Here is a 19715-nt window from a genome sequence, read left to right on the forward strand (position 1 = left end):
TATATTTTTTTATTAGCAGATATGCAAACCTTGAATTTTCTCGAAACAAGAGAAAATGGACTTACACCTCCACTTTTAAAATAAAACGGTAAAATATAAGTTAATTTCGATGATTTTTTTTTTCTTATTTTATGTGAAACATTTTTTTTTCTTTTTTTTTTTTAATAGAAGAAACAAAATAAATTTCAAGTTCAGGTTCGACGAGAGTGGAAATAAATACATTGTGCACTTGAACGCTATCGTATGGAATATTTTTGTTGGCGATATTTAAATTTAGAAAGTCGACCGTAACCAACACACCGCCGTATCGTATCGTATCGTATCGTATCGTATCGTATCGTATCCTTCGTAGGACAAAACGGAAAAAGCCGTCCCCGTACGAATTGAGAACTCTACTAACATAAAGCTCCAAATGAATTCGTGTTCTCGAATCTGTTACTGAAATAACGCGCTGGTGGTTGTTTGAATAATAAATCATTCCTCTGATCTCTGACGATCAAACCTGTAGATATTTTAATTTAACGAAAATAAAGAGAAGCGAAGATTTTTTTTTTTTTAAAGGAGTCAAATAATTTTGAAATGTTATCGATATTAGTGAAATATTTATTAGCATGAGGTTTTATATCGATGCAATTATACTCTGATAATAATTTGCATTGGAATAAAAGCAAGGTTCCATCTTTCAATGTTTCAAGGTTTAATTAAGAGCAAAAAAAAAACAAAAAAAAGAAGAGAAAGTTGGTAAAAGAGCCGCTGGCTTAATTACCGGTATTTAACGTAATAGCTCTGGAACTATCGTTGCCGAATGAGAAACCTCTTCTTTCCCGTATTACTTGCTCCTCTAACGGCAATTATTGTGTAGCTAACAATAGGCCCGAGGTGGAATACCTAAAACCGGACGAAGGGTTAGTTACTACGCACGGAGTCGGCAATGTTCCAGAGGAACTTGATTTTATCCCTCTTGCCATTTACAAATTCTCCTTCGGAATATTGCTTCTTGTTCTTCATCAATAAAGTATATTTTTCATTTTAAGACACGGATACTAATTCCTCCATTAGCAATTTTATAAACTTTCAAATGATTATCGAATTAAATTAGGAAAGTATATTTATATTTAACGCACATATAATATATATGTATGTATATTATATTCATGTTAACCTACCACGAGTGATCAAATTCATAACACGTCTGGTAATTCGAAAAACAAATAGAGTGAGAATGCATAAAATAATATATTATCATTCGTTTCTAAATAATAAACAAAAATATACTGTTTACTATCTAATTGGTAAAAATCTTATTTTATATATTTATATTAAATTAATTTTTTATTTAAATTAATATTTATATATATAATATAAACATAAAAATAATTTACAAAATTATTAAATAAATTTATAAAATTATATTACTTTGAATAAAATTAAATTTAATATAAATATATAAAATATGAAATATATTATATATAAATATATTATATATATATATATAATAAATTTAATATTAATTTATAATAATAATTAATTTTTATAAATATATATATATATATTATGTATAATATATATATATTTTTATATTTTAAACAAACATATGACTGCTTATGGTAGAAATAAGAATACATTAAGTGTCAGTTTAGGTTTAGTGTTAAATATTACGTAAGTATTTAAATATTTCAATATTTTCTTATCACTCGGTCGACATAACGTAAACATTCGATTTTATCGAGAAAGAAATCGAGCAGAAAAGTCATGGGCTAGCATACGAGAAAGAGTGAAAGAAAATAAAAGAATAGAAAAGAAAAGAAAAGAAAGGAGGTGGATCCGAGGCTTGCCGCAAGGCCGATTACAAGCGACCTCCCAAGTGTTCCCGAATAATATGGGATGAAAAAGAAGGGTAAAAGGGGGAAGGATTCGATCCTCGTCAAAGTCACGCACGGGCCTTAAACCGAGGTTAATGGAAACGTTAGCGTCGACACGAAGAGGATATCTTTTTGGGTAAGGGAGGTTGTTGCGTTAAACAAAACAAAAAGAAAAAAAAAGAAAAAGAAAAGAAGAAAACAAAAACTCAAGTGAAAAGAAAGAAATTTTTTATCTAAATTGCTCTTACTCGAAAGTATCGTCAGGTTTGAGTCAAGAATTTGTTTTCTTCGATCAATATTTCCTTTAAATAATTCGATAAACAAATCTATATATCTATGTATATATTTTTTGTCTTATCTTAAAACGTTTCCTTGTATTCTATTACGATCATAAAAGAGAAAGAGAAGGAAAAGAAAAAAAAACAATAATTAAAACAAATCAGATTAAAATAATTTTATAAAGCAATTTATAAAAATTCATTTGAAAACTTGTAGATTATTCGAAAATATTTTGAATCGATCGTTAAATATATTTTTGAATTTTTAATATGAATTCGAAATATTTTTAATGTTTCGGATTGTTCAATAATGAATAAAAAATAAAAAAAAATATATATTTTTATATATAAAAATTCAGTGTCACATTTTTGGTTTCCAATGAATTTCGAAACTACTGAACCGATTTTAATTAAATTTTGTTTATTTTGTGTGATTTTTTTCAATTTAAAATATAGGATAGTTTTTATCGCGATTATTTTTTATTTTTTACTGCTAATTTAGGGATTTATTATTATTTAAAGGTTATCTAAATCACTAGGTTTTGTAAGTTTTCAATAGATAGCGCTGTATTACAATTCAATTATCTCGATACGTTATACGTTTTTTTCAGATTGACATATGACATAGTTAACCTTGCTTTTTATATTTTTTCCTGTATTATTATTTTATATATTTTATTGTAATTGTGATATTATATTTTGTGTTGTTATAATTTATTACAAAACTAGAGAGAGATACCTCCGGGCACACGTTACTGTGGCTTTGTTATAATAAGTTGATTTAATGTATAACAAAACTATTCAATACAGTCCAATTATTATTCAAAAATAAATTTAGAAAAGCATAAGTAATACTTTTTTACTTCTCATTTAATAAATTTTAAGGTCAAACAATGTTCATTTGCGGCTTAGATTTAGAAAATCCATGTTACTCTAATTTGAAATCTATAACAATAAAAATTAAAAATTTTGTTTTGTTTTTTATGCCTAATTTTGTTTCGGAGAAATTATTATATATATATTCCACAATGGATATTAAATATATAAATATACATATAAATGGAATAAATTAATTAATTATAATTAATATTTAATTAATATTAAATTATTATAATAATTAAATTATAATAATATATTTTATATATTTTAATATATAATATATTTAAAATAATTTAATTATTATATATATATATATAAATGGAATACATATACTTATATAAAGATTTAATTTTGTTTGAATTAAGAAGTAAGGCAAACGAGCTATCATAAATATTGGAGACCTTGAATAAATCGTTAGGTGAAACTTACTCATTTGCATACGCACGATATATTTATTATCGTGTTATATGATTAATTAATTACATCGTCGACTTTTATATTTGATTGTCGAATTAAAGAGTACAACGATCTATCATTCGATCGAATTTCTTAACGATTTTTTACGCTAACGATAATAAAAAATTATTTTGCTTGTTAAAAGAAAAGAATATATTTTTTTTCTTTTTGTTAACTCCGATCGCAATATTAATCTCGATTCGATCTAAAATATTTTTAATGAATCTTTGCAACGAATGATACTTATATCATTTCGAGACACTCAATTAGATTACGAACCACTTCTTCTTCGGCGTCCATCCTTTCGTGTACGCGTTATTTTACGCTTCAGATTATATATGCTAATTAAAAGAAAAAAGAAAGAAAAAAAAACAGGAAAAGAAAAGAAAAAAGGTCGCCGCGTTTGCTCGTGGAGGCTGGATAATCTCATCGTTACAAAAAAGTAATAATAAAGCAAAGAAGAGGATTTAATCTTGTACGTCCCGTCCTTGATCTTATCAAATTTTAAATGTGCCATATGCGTGCCAACTCGGAACATTTAACGCTTGCTTTTTTTTCCATGATGCCAACAAGAATGATCTTTTTTTTTTTATGTCATTTTCATGATTCATCATCGAAAAAGAAAAAAAAGTGAAAAACCTGACCCCCCAAATAATGTTTTTTCCTTCTTCAGGAAAACGTAGGATCGGCGATCAATGGTGAAGAAGATATAAACCCATGGCGAAAAATTCCTACTCGTTTTTTTTATTTTTATTTTAGTTCACCCTACGGTAAAACGGAAGTCATTTGACCTTGATCACCGAGACAAAGTTTATTTCGGAACGACGGCAAGACAATCGTTGCTAGTACGGCTTCGAAGTGAGAGCCGGATTTAATTAAAACTTTTACGATAGCGGAGAAAAAGAGAAAGAGAAAGAAGAATAGTAGTAGTAGGAGAAGGAGGAGGAGGAGGAGGAGGAGGAGGAGGGAAGAAAAATGTTAGTGAAAGAAAGACCTTATCGTTGACTAATCAATCGACATCGTGGTAATAGATATAGCAAAAGTGTACCAAATTCGACGAGTTAACGAAGGGGAGGAGTACCTCAAAGGACAAAAAAAATAAAAAAGAAAAAGAAAAAAGAAAGGAAGGAAGGAAGAGAAAAATAGGTGGACTCGGGTCAGGACGACGATAATGATGGAAAGATCAAAACGGAAGAACGAAACGGAAGAGCTCGATATCGAACCGTTTCCGGTTTCATACGAAAAACGTTTGAGTAATTTTTTGTCTTTTTTTTTTATTGTCGTCGTTTTAGATTGGAATCATAATGAGGATGCACAATCGTAGATCTCATTTCTTTTCATTCCAAAAAAAAAAAGACCATTCGCGAAAAACAGGCAAAGACGAGAACACGAAGAAATCATTTTTGTGTGGTTTTAACGTTTTAGTAACGACGTGCCACTATAGTGGCTTTCATAGATGCCATCTTCCAGTACGACACGCACTATAGTAGTTTTCGCGAATTTCATCTTCCAGTACGATGCGCCACTGTAGTGGCTTTCGCAGATAACATCTTTTAAAATATAATATACCTAATTTTATTATTAATTATTAAAGTAAATTGTTACAATTAAAGTATGTGTATCATTTCTTTGAGAGCAATTATAATTTAATCATGAAAAACTTTATTCCAATGTACTCGCTGAGAGAACAGCCATTGTTCATCATAATCGTAGTTTTATGATTTACACGTAATTCTCGTTGAACCCTGCTGTACAGAGAAACAGCCCCGCGAAACATTCAGCCGTGCCTAAGAGGTTAACGAGCGTACGATATAATCGATGATCGATTGATCGTGAAAAATATCAAATTGATCGATTTTACTTCTTCTTCTTCTTTTTTTTCTTCTTCCCCCCCATCGTTTACTAATAAAGTAAGTTCAACGATCCGAAACTCGTCAAGAGATGTACTTTCGTAGAAAAAGAAAAAGAAAAAGAAGAAAAAGAAGAAGAAGTAAAAGAAGCACCCAGAGTAAGAGAGAAAACGAGGAGAAGTAAGCGTGGTCGAGGTCAAGGGCCGCCGCTGCTTCTACGAATGTTTTAACTGCGGCTCTTAAACACAGGCAGTAAAGTAACGTAATGCGAGTCTGTCGTACGAAAGTTGATCGATGATTCCGTGGGACAAAGGGCCATATCGATTTTATTGTCTAGAATATATCGACGAGTTCTCGTTTAGTTCACAAACGTTTCGTTCGGATGTTAATGCTGGTCCCCGTTCTTTGTAGCACCTTCGTAAGCACCTTCCTGAAGAAGGGAAGGGTTTCGGAAGGGTTTGGGAAGTGCTCACGCGTCCCTTTTCATTTTTAAATCCGACTTTTAACTGACAGTCCAAGGTAAAATCGGACATACGTAATATCCCCGTAGGATTATGTTGGGAATTGAGAACGGTGACGTTTACTTTTCGGCAATGTTTTATCAACGGATAAAAGAGAAACGTAAGATGAGAAAGTCGAACATTCGCTTTGACGATGAGTATGAAAACTCGTATGGTACTTTTTCCCCTTTCCTCTTTCCTACTTCCTCCACCTCATTCACGTAGAAAATGATGACGGATATGTCAGGTCGATGCGTAAACCTAAATTTACGAGGTTACTAAAGAGTTTCGTATAAAACTTCTCTTTTAGAAACGGTATCATCTTCTTCTCTTATCTTTTCATAAGAATGTTCGGTTGATTTTAACGAAATAGCCGGTATACGTATATAAGCAAAAAAACCTAAGAGAGAGAAAGGCGTGCAAATTCGTAATAAATCGTCGTTCAGGTTGGCTCTTGGTTGCTCCGATGGCGGACATCCGCATACGTTTCTAAGTTATGTTCGTTTAAACGAGCGAGTTCCTTTGACGCGGTAGACCTTTGAAGCCATTCCTCGACTCTAACTTTTCATAACTAGCGCTGATCTTCTCTTTCAACTATGAACGGAATAGTTGGTTGGTTGGTTGGTTGCTTGCTAGGTTGCTTGCTTGTGAGAAGATCGAATACGATCAATCGAATGGATCCCTTTTTATCAAACTTCCTTTAGTGTTTTTTTGTTTTTAAAAATGTAAGGAAAAAAAGTACCGTCGTCGTTGGTTAAGGGGTTAAGATACTATAGGAATTACAAAAAATCCAATATTATTTCGTATTGTTTTAAAGGGTCTCTTAGGACCTCAAAAATGATATCCTAAAAGATTTTGGCTGGAAAATATGTCTAAGTACTTGTTTTTTAAAATAAAGTAAAACGCTACCAGGTAGGCAGCAATATATAACCTCAAATTTTAAACGCGTTTATCTCAAAATTGCATTTTTCTAGTTGACCGCACCCACAACTCGGACAATTTTCAACCAATTCACTTCAAATTTGAATTAAATTTAAAAAAATATATTATCTAAATAAGTACGTAGGTTTTTTTGTATATGGCATAGTTCATTTATTTTTAACAATTTTCTGACGATTTTTCTGCGAATTTTGCAAGTTTTATTTTGAAAGTACGCTTGTCGGCCAAAAATCAATATATCAACAAAATTCTATGTACTTCTTCAGCTGTTGTTACGAAGATTAAAAAAAAATTTAGTGACTCATCATAATTCAAAATTTACAGTAGCCGTTGGTACGGTCGTGGACCCTTTTAAAATAGAGAGGTTATCTGAGAAAGGCTACATAGCCGGAATTTTTAAATAAATTATTCTATAGAAATGATGTTTTACAGTCAATCATATGTACAATAAACTTCTTCCTTTGTAAACTCGATTAATATTATATTTTTCCCGAAAAAAATCACAAAAAAGTCTATTTATTCGGACTCTAGAGTAACCTAACCTCTAAACACATTAAGGATCGCAAAGAAATATATAAGATGTGTGTGTGTGTGTAAAACGTTGGACCGCACGTTTCTGGGCAAACTTGTATGTTCAAAAATTAAACATTCAGAAATTGTATAATAGGATGTATTTTAGGTATTATTGAAAAAAAAATGTTTTTTTAATAATTATAATAATTTTTTTACTTAAAAAAAATTAATTTGTTCGAAATGCTTAGAAATTGTATACGATATAAATAACAGATGGGACGCGTAACACGATTTTTCTTTTGGTTTGAAAAAGTATATTTTTATTTCAGTCTCTTTTCAACATACATTATAAAAGTAAAAAAAAAAAAAAAAAACATCTTACAAAAAACTTCAATATATATATGTGCCTATAATTATGAAAGTGGTCTAAGTCACATATCTCTTGTTTCGAAATATTTAAAGATTTATACTTGAACACTATATGAATTCTACACAATATTGAAATAACAAACATTATCTAACGATTCATTTTTGATAATATCGTGAAAATTACATTGAATTTATTTAGTTTATAATAATGTAGTGCCTAATAACTGATAAACTCATTTTTTATTAATTTTGACTTAGACCACTTTCATAATTATGGGCACATATAGATATAGGCTATGATTAGATATAACGGTGTATACATCTCATCATAATATTTAACATAGATAAGTATCACATTTTTTTGGTTATTTTTTATTCTAGGATTTGTTTGCTGCTGCTGCAATTTAGTATATTTCTTAATAGTAACGTAGAAAAAATTTAGTGAAAAAACCAATAAGCATAAAAAACTCTGGCGCAACACGAGAAAACTCGTGAGCGGTCCTTAATGTGTTAAGACAAAAATTCTAAATCATGTAATAAGTTTCACGCGTCTCAACATATTCGCAATATATACATACGCTTTTTAGGACGTATGATTGAAACGGCCAAACGACTTTTCTTTTTTCTTTTGTTTTTTTTTTTAAAGTTACACGAAAAGAAGAAAAAGAGAGCTCTTAATATTCACTTGGCATACGTTGTATGGAGGCATATTGTATAAACGTCACGTGCGTGGAGAAGTAACGTTTACACGCGGAAAGTATACTAAAGTCAAGGAAAAAGGGTCTTTCCTTCGGGAGGGCCACCCTTATTATGTTTTTTTCTCTTCTGCTTCCTCCCCCCGGTCCCCGTCCTCCGTAGGACTTTTTTTCTTATTTCGATAAGCCGTTACCAAAACAGGTTGAAATAAATTTAAGAGGACACAACGCGTTACGAAATGTGTGGTTATTAGTTGACCCCGAGTTAAAAGTATTATACAAAAAAATTAAAAAAAAAAATAAATAAATAAAAAACGTTCCTCCAATAAGAGGAGGAGAAGGAGGAGGAGGATGAGCTACGTTACAATGTGAATAAATAGAACAGAATTTTTGAGTGAGACCTTTTACTGAAAGAAAACGGGTGTATAAGAACCGGATGAAAGAACGTATAAGAAGCATTAAGCTACCACCTATGTAACGTCTACTTCTACCAAGAGGTAAAATGCGTAGGAGTAGTCAAGCTGGTACTCGCGATAAGACGCTTGCTTGTCACGTTTATTCCGAGACAGAAAATCAAATCAAACATCATCGAGGGGGAAGAAAGAGGGGAAAGGTGGGGAGACGTATCTCGAGGCGCTGAAAGCAGTCCCAGGAGTTGGAAGAAGCCTCTTCAGCTTCTTCAAACGCGGATGAAGGAACCTTCGAGATGTTATTACTACAAATATTGTCTCTAGAACAGTCCCTATCCCCCCCCCTCCCATTCATGCTCGAAGAAGCGGAACGCGACTAAGTTTTTTTTTTCTTATTTTCTTTTTTTCTTTTTTCCCCCCTTCTTTAAAGCACTCTCTCTTTGGTCTATCTGTCTATCGAATTCATTACAAATTAAAGATGGTTTCCTATCGTAATACTTATTGTTAGTTTAAATATCTTTACATTGTTTATGTTAATATTACACAGGTTTAAATGTAATTTAATAGTAGATTTATATGGATGTCTTGTTTCATTATTTTTTAAAAATTTCTTCAAAGACTGTTTGAATGAAGAAATGGGTAATAAGAGTGGAATTAATATTTACATATAATTCATTACGGCATTAAAAATCAACATATATTTTAAAAAAATAATATTTAAATTTTATATATATATATACTAGGATGTTCCGGCCACGCGTTGCTGTGGTATTTTTATAAAACGTGGATATAATATATTTCTAAATTATTTAGTAAATTATAACAACACACAAAAAATAATACCACAATTAGAATGGAATACATAAAATAATAATACACGAAAAAATAGAAAAAGTAAGGTTAGTGTTGTATATGTAAATCTAAAGAAAACGTGAAATAATTGAATTGTAATATAACGCCATATATTGAAAAATTACAGTACCTAAAGACTTAGATAACTTCTAAATAATAAATCTTTAAATTAACAAACAAAAAAATAAAAAATAATCGCGATAAAAAATATCCTATATACTAAGTTTAAATAAATCACACAAAATAAAAAAAAAATTCATTAAAATCGGTTCAGTAGTTTCTAAGTTCATTGAAAACCAACTATCTGATACTGAATTTTTATATATGTTATAAAGAAGATATCTAGCCCAAAAATTTTGTGAAATAAGTTAAATTGGTTTAGTCCGTAAATCTAGTGTTAATGAAATATTTATGTATTTTTTATATTCTAATAATCATTACATATATACCATCGGTATATATTTGAGAACATTTTTTTTCCCCAAAAGGGATTGCTTCTTATTCCAAACTTCTTCGATAGTCCGGTTTTACGGGAAAACCAATAACCTAGGAAGATCTAGAAAATGAAGTAAAGAGCGAAAAGATGAGGGAGTAGTTTTTTTTTCTTTTTTTCCTTCGATGAGATGAGAGATCAAAGGGATCAAAGAGAACGAAACTCTTGGCTTATTTCAATAAATCCGTATTATAATAGTTGCCGGTGTTCTTATTATATTCTAATGATAACAACCAAATGATTATTATGCATTTAATATATGAATGGTGATCATTTGGTTATTGGTATTATCTCAAATATTCCCTTGTTCAGGAATATTAACGTTAAACGTACCGAGATTTAATATATATATACCTCATCAAATTACCGCTATTTTCTCATAGAATGAAACTTTAACCGAATCGGATAGTGAACAATATACCTTGTTTTATTTACAAATGAATAATGTACATTATATGTACACTTTAAAAGAAATTTTTTACAAATTACTAAATATTTAGAAATTGCAGTACCGGCCATGGTTGGGATTAGTGTTTAAACATTCGCAGACAGTAAGAATTTCAGCAAGGTGAACAAATTGACGGTCAATTTATATTAAGCAATGTGTTTGCCTAAAAAAATTTGTAAATACAGAGATAAAAGATAAGATATTACAAAAATATCTAAACAATCAATGAATCATTACCTTAATATGTATAATAATTAATAAAACCTAAGGTTATATAAAATTAAATTTAAAATAATTTGCTTTAAAATTTAAATGATATAGCATTCGTGTTATTTTCCATCGCAATGATAAATTAATGCCGTAGCATTCACGTCCGCGAACGTGTTAAGAAAATATGCATAAAAAGAAAAAAGAAAACGATGACGTTGGGTCATAGCAAGTAAAAAAATTTCTAAATACTTATATATAATTATATAATAATAAATATATAATATTAAATTAATATATATTTAAATATTCATATAAATATTATAAATACTTATATATTATATTTTAATATATTTTAATATATAAAAATTATTAAATATAATATAATAATTTTTAATATATAATTATTAAATACTTATACTTATATATAAGTATTTATAAATTAACATAGTATAACATGTATGTATAACATACTGATTTATAAATCAGATGATTTCGAAGAAAAACGTGAAATGTTTTTCAAAATAGATGTAAACGATTTTCGATTAATACTTTCCATTGATAAATTCAATTAGCAAAGGATCTTACCATAAGTGCAAATTGAAGGAGACGTCTATTGACATATGTCTCGGTGTCCTTCGAGATCCTTGAAAACGTTTCTCTGGGTGTCGGAAATCGTGCGTCTGTTTGGTGGTTGTGAGACGCCTTAATGCCAGACGCACAATGCGCATAAGTAAATGGGTACAGGTGCGCATACATATCAGTATCAGAAGAGAGAGAAAGGGAGAAAGAGTGAGAGAAAGAGAAAAAGAAACAGTGTAATTCTCTTCCATTTGTCATTCGATCGGCATGCAAAGAGTTAACGGCCGTTAATGGAATTCCATTTAATAGTTTTCTCACGGCGTAATCGTCGGGATCGGTTTTAAGAAGGATCAATGAAGATTTCAAGATTTATGTGGCGTAACGTTCGTTTCTTTTTACCTTTACCTTCGTTTCTTCTTCCTTCATTCCTGTCTACTTTCTCCTACTTCTTCTACTTCTTCTTCTTATTCTACTCCTCCCACTTTTAATTTTATCCGATTACGCAAGAATGCAAAAGAAGAAGGAACAAATTAAGAAAAATATATATATATATATATATATATATATATAAAAGAAGAAACCCATCCCTTGGAATTAAGTAGGAAAAAGAACATTAAATACGAATGAAAGTATTTAACGAGCTTCATTTGTGAATCAAATAGATGGGTGAAAAAAAAATGTCCTCATGCGACACCACGACTGGTTAGAAAGACTTTTGCACACCTCGAAATTTCGATTGCATTACATGAGTAGTAGAAATGCGTTTGTGAATTTCTCCCTGCATCAAATGGCAACTCTTCGAGCTGCTCTCTCGGCCTCCGCCGAGTCTCTCTCTCTCTCTCTCTCTTTCTCTCTCTATACGCAGGAGTATTCATAGATTTGCATTTATATTTGATTCGAGATGCGTGGGCCGAGAGCTACGCGAAATCGTTAAATGTTTTGCTCCGTACAAAACGCGTCACTGATTTTTCTTTTTCGCTTTTTCTTTGGTTTTTTGTTTACTCTCATATAAACGACGTTTTCTCTCTTTCTCTCTCGAAAAATTCATTCTATTACCAAATTACATACTATAATTAATTATATATATCATATATTTTAACTTTTGGTTCACCGTAATAATATATCAAACTTTATAATATATTATATTATATAGCAATTATCCAATATTATCGAGAATACAGGAAGGTATAGGGGTGGGGAAAAAAATAAGAAAAGTATCTTTTTTGTGTCGCGCATAACCCGAATATATATATATAGTTTCTAAGAGTTTCTCATTGAAAGTATTTAGAACTATCTCTGTTAACTGATCATTAGCGATTCCGATGTAAAAAGTTTTTTAAGGATGGATCGAACATCAGAAAAGTTTGTCAGAAAAATCCAAAATCGGTAAGAAACTGTTTCCTTTATCAAACTTTTGCTCTTCTTCCCCTTTTTTTTTCTTTTCCAACCCCCCGAAGGTATTTCACCTAGTTCGCTAACGTTACTAATGTAACTCATCTTCCTTCTCCACATTACAAATTACTTACACGTAGCATTATGTATATACACTTATATTATGTATATACATTTTATTTTTAAGTATGATATCGAATATCGTACGATATTTCGAATATTTAAACGGAAGGATTAAATATGGATGTGACGCGTATCGAAATGCGATATTAATATAACAGAGCACGTTTCTTTTCATCGTATCATTTATATTTTTCATCGTGGAAACGAATAATAAACGTATTATACGCATTACTTTTGTATATTAGTAAACACGATGTGTATTCAATGACGTATACCCACGAATAATGTAATATTCCAAATAGAAAATTCCGGGAAAAGGAATGTCAAGTAAAATCGCATAGTTCATTGAGATATTATGGAAACAATTAGGGAAACGGTTGGGTAATTCTTATGACGCATAACATTGAAGAAAGATGTTGTCAGAAGAATCCAAAAGTCTTTTTATCTCGTGTCTTGACAACTCGTGTTTTTTTCTTCTGCTGATTCTGCTGTTGTTGCTGTTTAACCTTTTAGGTACGATTGAATGTTATGTCGGACTGTATTTTTGTATGGCAGGGTGGTTCAACGAGAATTACGTCTAAAAACAATAGAACTACAATGTGTACAATTGCAATGTGTGACGAACAATGTCGTCCTCTACGCGAGTACATTGAAATGAAGTTTTTGATGATTAAATTATAATTTTTCTTATACAGACATAATACATATATACTTTAACTTTAACAATTTATTTTAATAATTGTACTAACACAGTTGGTACACAAATGGTGAGCGAGGGAGATACTAAAGTGATTCACTATAGTGGCACATCGTTCAGAGAGATGACATCCGTGAAAGCCACTATAGTGGCGTGTCATGTCTAAGAGTTTATTAATTAATAATACAATCGGGTATGATATATTTTAAAAGATATCATAATACCATTATAATGGCATATGTTTCGAAAGATGATATCTGCGAAAGTCACTATAGTGGCGTGTCGTGCCTAAAAGATGACATCCGCAAAAGCCACTATAATGTATACGTCGTTCAAAGAGAAAACATCCGTAAAAGCAACTATAATGGCGTGTCGTTCCTAAAAGGTTAATAATAAATAATACAATTAGATATGATATATTTTAAAAGATATCATAATGCCATTATAATGGCGTACCGTCCTGAAAAATGATATCCGCAAAAGCCACTATAGTGGCGCATCGTGTCTAAAAGATGATATCCGTGAAAGCCACTATAGTGGCGCGTCGTGCCTTAAAAGTTTAATATCGTGTAGAAAAGCACGTGGGCGAGCGTATGTGTACTCGTTGCCATGTGAATTTACACGTGGGGAAGGGTAGGAGATGAGAAAGAACGAAATAGTCCGATGAAGCGAAGTGTCAGGGGTGGTTACGTTCGAGTTCGAGAGTGCGAGAGTTCGATAGTGCGAGAGAGAAAGAGAGGGACGGTAAAGGAGAGGGAGATCGAATACACGAAGCCGAAGCCCTACGTTCCTCGCACGAGAGAGAACTACTCTCGGTGTTCAGTGCTACGATGGTCACCAAGCGAACAACAAGTCGCCGCAGCCTCTCGTAGTTCAAAGTAACTCTCTCGCGTGATCTTTTAACATTTCTTCTATCTCTCTTTCTTCTCTCTTTCTCCCTCTTTCGTTTGTTCCTACGTTCCTTCGTTCGTACGTTTGTTCGAGTGGGAATAAGGGTGACATTTCGGTTTCGGTTAATCGCCCTTAATTAAAACGATTCTCAAAGTCAAATTATCATCATTTGACGGTGCGTATCCGATGCATTTCTGTCATTGGCCTGCACCGTCCGTTTGTTCGTCTGTCTGTCAGTTTGCCTCTCGAGTTTTTAGAAAAAAGAAAAATACAAAAAAAAAAAAAAAAAAAAAAAAAACATACACAGAGGGAAGAAGAGAGAAAATGGGGAAGAAACAAAGATATCTCTATCTATCTATCTCTCTTTCTTTCTTTCTTCTTTCTTTTTTTTTCTTTCTCTTTCTCGTAAATCATCGAGAGTCGTCCCTTTGAGCATTGCCTCGGAAAATCGTGTCACGGACGATTTACACGTGGACTTCTCCATTTTGACGCTATAAATATATGACTCGAACGTAGAATAGGACGGGCGTGCGTCGCGATTCGTCTCTTTATCTGTCTCTCTCTTTCTCTCTCTCTCTCTCTCTCTTTCTCTCTCTCTCTCTCTCTCTTTCTCGGTGGTGACTGTGTGCTTTTCGTTTGAGAGAGAGAGAGAGAGAGAGAGAGAGAGAGAGAGAGAGAGAGATGAGAGAGAGAGGAGAGAGAGAGAGAGAGAGAGAGAGAGAGATGAGAGAGAGAGGAGAGAGAGAGAGAGAGAGAAACACGTTTGGTCTCAACTGCAAATTTTGCGCCTAACCTACCGTAATAGTATCTGTTCTTTCCCGGACGCGGAAGAGAGACTTTTTCAGAGAGGGGTGGGGGTGGGGGAAAGAGAGAGAGGGTTGTGTCGCGTCCGGCGCGAAACACCAGTGGAAAACAAGATTCGAGATACCACGAGAGAAAATAAAATCTTTCTCTCTCTCTCTTTCTTTTTCTCTCGCATCGTCTGGCTCGATCGAGTCTAATTATAACGATCTAGTCTTCGAGAGAGAGAAAGAGAGAGAGAGATGAGAGGTTTGTCGACACACGGACGAACGGTTTTGTCGATTGCAGTTTTCCATTTGAGAACTCTATTGAATTTTTTTCATTTGCAAATATTTTTTTGACGGAGATCTATTCGCGATTATCGAATATGATTTCTTGAAATATTCATGTGAAAATAAAGAGAGAGAAAGAGAGAGAGATAGATATGTATATATATATATGGAATATTTTTGATCAAGACGAAAGAGGGGAAAAAAGTTGCGGCGGGGGTGGAGGAGAAGAAGGAGGAGGAAAATTTCCACGTGCCTTGTTTCGAACGACACAACCTAATCGTTCTGCTTCAACTGCTTCAGGAACAACACGCCACGTGCTCGATTAATATAACGTTTTAGTTCTACGTTTAAACGTGAGTAATTAATATACATACACATGTGCGAGTAATATAAAGATTTGTTTTTTTTCTAACAATTTGTTAGAATAATCTAAGATGATTTTATTTTATATGTATATATAAAAAAAAAACCGTTTAATCTATTTGTTTCCCACGCGGATGAGTTTTCTTTAGAATAAAAGAAAAGAGAAAAGAAAAGAAAAGTGAGACAATGAGTGCGAATTCGCATAAATGAGAGTTTTTAATTAGTAAACGTCGTTTACTACACTCGAGAGATCATTTCTAAGGAAAAGGGGAGGAGGAGGAGAAGGTTAATCGTGACAAGGAAGATTACTTTGTATTTTGAAGACGCGATCTGCATGTAAGAGGAAAGAAACATGAATGGTTTCCACGCACAGTTTCAAAGTCGTTAAATAATTAATTAATCGTTCGAGTTCACGTCCTTTGGGTACAACGTTTCTTTCCCGCGTCTTTTTTTTTGTTGTTCTTGTTTTTCTGAACTCTTGGACTACTAAAGTTTTTTCTTCTTTTTTTTTTTACGAGAAAATATATTCAAGTATTTATAATAATAATATAATTTATAATAATATAAAATTATAAATTATATTATAAAAATTATATTATATATATATATATAACTATATATAACTATATAATTATATTATATAATATAAATATAAAATAATATTATTTAATTATATTAAAAATTATAAATTATTATAATTATAATATAATTTATAATATATAATTATTAACGAATCTCGTGTAAATCTTTCAAAAATAAATTATTATTAACGAAATCACGTTATTCGAGTCCCCCTCCGCCATCATCAAATTGTTTTTCGATAATTCTATTGGATTATTTCAAAGCTTTTGAAAAGAAAAAAAAACCAAATTAACACTAAACATCGGAAACATATTTGACGAGTCAATAGAGTAATACTAGTAGTATCAGCAACAGCACTTTGAACCCCGACCATTCACCCGAATAAAAAGAAAAAAAAAAGAAAGATTTGTTTAAACGGTTTTAATCCTTCCGCTAGCCTACAAATCCAGACAATTTATATGGCATCGTTGAGTAAGGAAACGCAACGAGCACGCCGTCTCTCCTCGACCGATTATCCGGGTTAAGCTCACGGTAGAATTCCAAGATTCGATTTATCACCCCGAAGGAGAGTTGGCTCGTGCCCCTCGACCGTCGTGTAGTATCGTTGCCGAACGCGTTCACGACCTTCGCTAGTCAATTTTTTTTGATCCCTTATTCTAAGCACTAAACTATAATTATTATAATTTTTCCTTAATTTTTTTCTTTTTATTTGAAAGTTGAAATGAAAGATAAGAACATTTTTTTTACTTCTTATTCTATTCTCCCAGCTATAATTATTATAATTTTTTTCCTTATTTTTCGTTTTATTTGAAAGTTCAAATAAAAGATAAGAAAATTTTTTTTACTCCTTATTCTATTCATCCAACTACAATTATAATTTTTCCTTAATTTTTTTTTAATCTAGAAATTCAATAATAGATAAGAAAATTGCTTTTATTTCTTATTCTATGCACCCAACTACAATTACTATAATTTTTCCTTAAATTTGTTTATATTTGAAAATTCAAGTAAAAGATAAGAAAAATGGAGAATTAGTAGCCTCTCGACAAGTTCCTTGTCATGATGTTTATTAGATGATGTCATCTTTAGGCCACGTGTACCGTGTAACTACTCAAAAATTAGCTATAAACATCCATTACGTGACATAGGACAGTGCTACCAGCAATTACTTTTATAAATGAAAACATTTTTAAATGAAGAAATTCAGTTTGTCATACAAATGCTTGTATATGTAATTTAGGAATGTGTTAACACGTTCGCGGACGTGTATGTTATAGCATTTATTTTCATTCTGATGGAAAGTAAGATGAATTCTATAGCACTCAAATCTTAAAGCCAATTATTTTCAATTTAATTTTATATAACATTATGTTTTTGCAATTATTATACATATTAATCCATTCGAGACTCGTACAATGTGTGCAATCATAATAATAAGCTATAATCAGTTATTTTGAGTAAAATATTCGCAGAGATAAGACATTTTTTGTATGAATATTATCTTTAAAGAATAGAGAAACAAAATCCGGCATTGGTTTTTATGCATCTCAAACAAAAAAAAAAAAAAAAGGAAATTTTATTAGAATTATCAAAATCTACATTTTTACAAAATATCAATGCAATTTTACTTTATAATCGGTGTACTATTTCCTAAAAATTTATTAACAAATTATATTTTCTTTTCCATTACTGAGTTGCATTACTTTATTAACTTTAGACCATTTTTCTAAAATTTTATTTCTCATTTATATTATTTTCTTCATTATTCGACTTATTTTTTTGACTTTTTAGTATTTCTATAAAATTTTCTTTTTCACTATTGAAGGCAAAAAAACAATTTTTTTTTTCGCCTTCATCCGCCTCACATTGCATACATGGTGTGTTAATCCGCTCCTCACAAATAAAAATGTGCTGAGGAGCGAGCAGCACACAAACTGTGTGCAGTCAGCTTATTTATGCGAATTCACTTATGAATTAGGTAATTTTTATAGTAGACAAGCTTTTTTATTAAAAATGAACAATGTAATGGAAGAAAGTGGCTTCTAAGAACCGTGTTCGAAAAAAGTCATGGTCTCGAATAGATTAAGGGGCACCACTAGTGTGACAGCTTGAAAAAAAGCGAATTTTTTTTTAAAGAAAACTACTGCATAGAATGTTATTATTTTTAAAATAGATATTCGTGGATATCTAAAGAATATATGACAAAAGTTTAGGGCCAGAAAATTGAAAATTAAGTGAGTTATTTGCGATCACCCAAGGACCCCCAAAAAAATCCCCCCACTGCTACAGTTATAGCGACTTTCACAGAGTATGAAATCAAAAAAACCAAAAAGTTTATTAAACCAGAAGGAATTTCCCGTACCACGAACTTCGGTCGAAACGAAAAATTGAAATTTAAAAAAATGGCGGAGTTTTAAAAAAAGCCAAAATTTGATGATTTTTGGTCTGTCAAAATTAAATTTTTTATTCGATCGGAAAACTGGAGGTTCATGGTATATAGAAATATATATAAAAAAATCTGCAACAAGAATTAAATCGATTGGATGATTTGTCTTCGAGTTATAACTGCAGCAAATTTGGAAAATGTATTTTCGAGAAAAACGCGTTTAAAGTTTAAGTTATTGATTTCATCGTTATAAGTCAAGAAATATTAGATGGCTGTAACTCAAAAACTGTTTGAGATATGATCTTGAAATTTTAGTATGTTATTTTTAAAGGTATGGATTATCAAAATATGCAAAAAACAAATTCAATTTTTTCAAAATTTCACACTAGTGGTGCCCCTTAAGATAATAACTAATTTATTATTTATATATTTTCGTATTATCTTATATTTTATCTGTGTATTTATAAATTTGTTTAGGCAAGTACATGGCTTAAAATAAATCGATTGTCAATTTGTACGCCTCGTTGAAATTCTTACTGTCCGCTATCGTGTTAAGATATTTATTCTTGTCTAGTCCAATAAATTTCGTTATTACGAATAACCTTTATAGGATGTCACCAGGCTTGTAAGTAATCAACTCGCGTCTAGTGTGTAAGACAAGAATGACGACGTAGTGAGAAGACAAACGTTTCTCTCGTATACATGCATATATATGTAATATGTAACAAGCAAAAGTTGACACGTGCTCGACTACCGAGGAAGAAGATCTCTTCATCTATTTTTCAGTGGATTGCCTTGTCGGAAGTATCACTCAACTGGTCCTCTTCCTATTGTGATAAAACACGAGAACGATGGGAAGGGATAGAACGAAACCA

The 19715-nt window shown here is 31.3% G+C and overlaps 2 protein-coding genes across 5 annotated transcripts in view; one reads left to right on the forward strand and one right to left on the reverse strand.

Annotated features, from left to right (window-relative positions):
• The window catches only part of LOC107072573 (Mediator complex subunit 20), a 101984-nt gene that overhangs the window by 45728 nt on the left and 36541 nt on the right, over positions 1-19715 (reverse strand). The gene's annotated exons all lie outside the window — the stretch shown is intronic.
• The window catches only part of LOC107072572 (facilitated trehalose transporter Tret1-2 homolog), an 84604-nt gene that overhangs the window by 35945 nt on the left and 28944 nt on the right, over positions 1-19715 (forward strand). The window contains exons 1-2 of one of the 3 annotated variants that reach the window (XM_015332619.2): positions 14352-14423; positions 15696-15862. The exons of the other annotated variants lie outside the window; for them this stretch is intronic. The gene's annotated coding sequence lies outside the window, so the exon portion shown is untranslated. Of the gene's footprint in view, positions 1-14351; positions 14424-15695; positions 15863-19715 lie in introns of those variants that run through there. 3 annotated transcript variants of the gene reach the window in all.

The sequence above is a fragment of the Polistes dominula genome, unplaced genomic scaffold (genome assembly GCF_049000335.1).
Source record: "Polistes dominula isolate Pdom_NZ unplaced genomic scaffold, Pdom_raw_medaka contig_19, whole genome shotgun sequence".
NCBI lineage: Eukaryota > Metazoa > Arthropoda > Insecta > Hymenoptera > Vespidae > Polistes > Polistes dominula.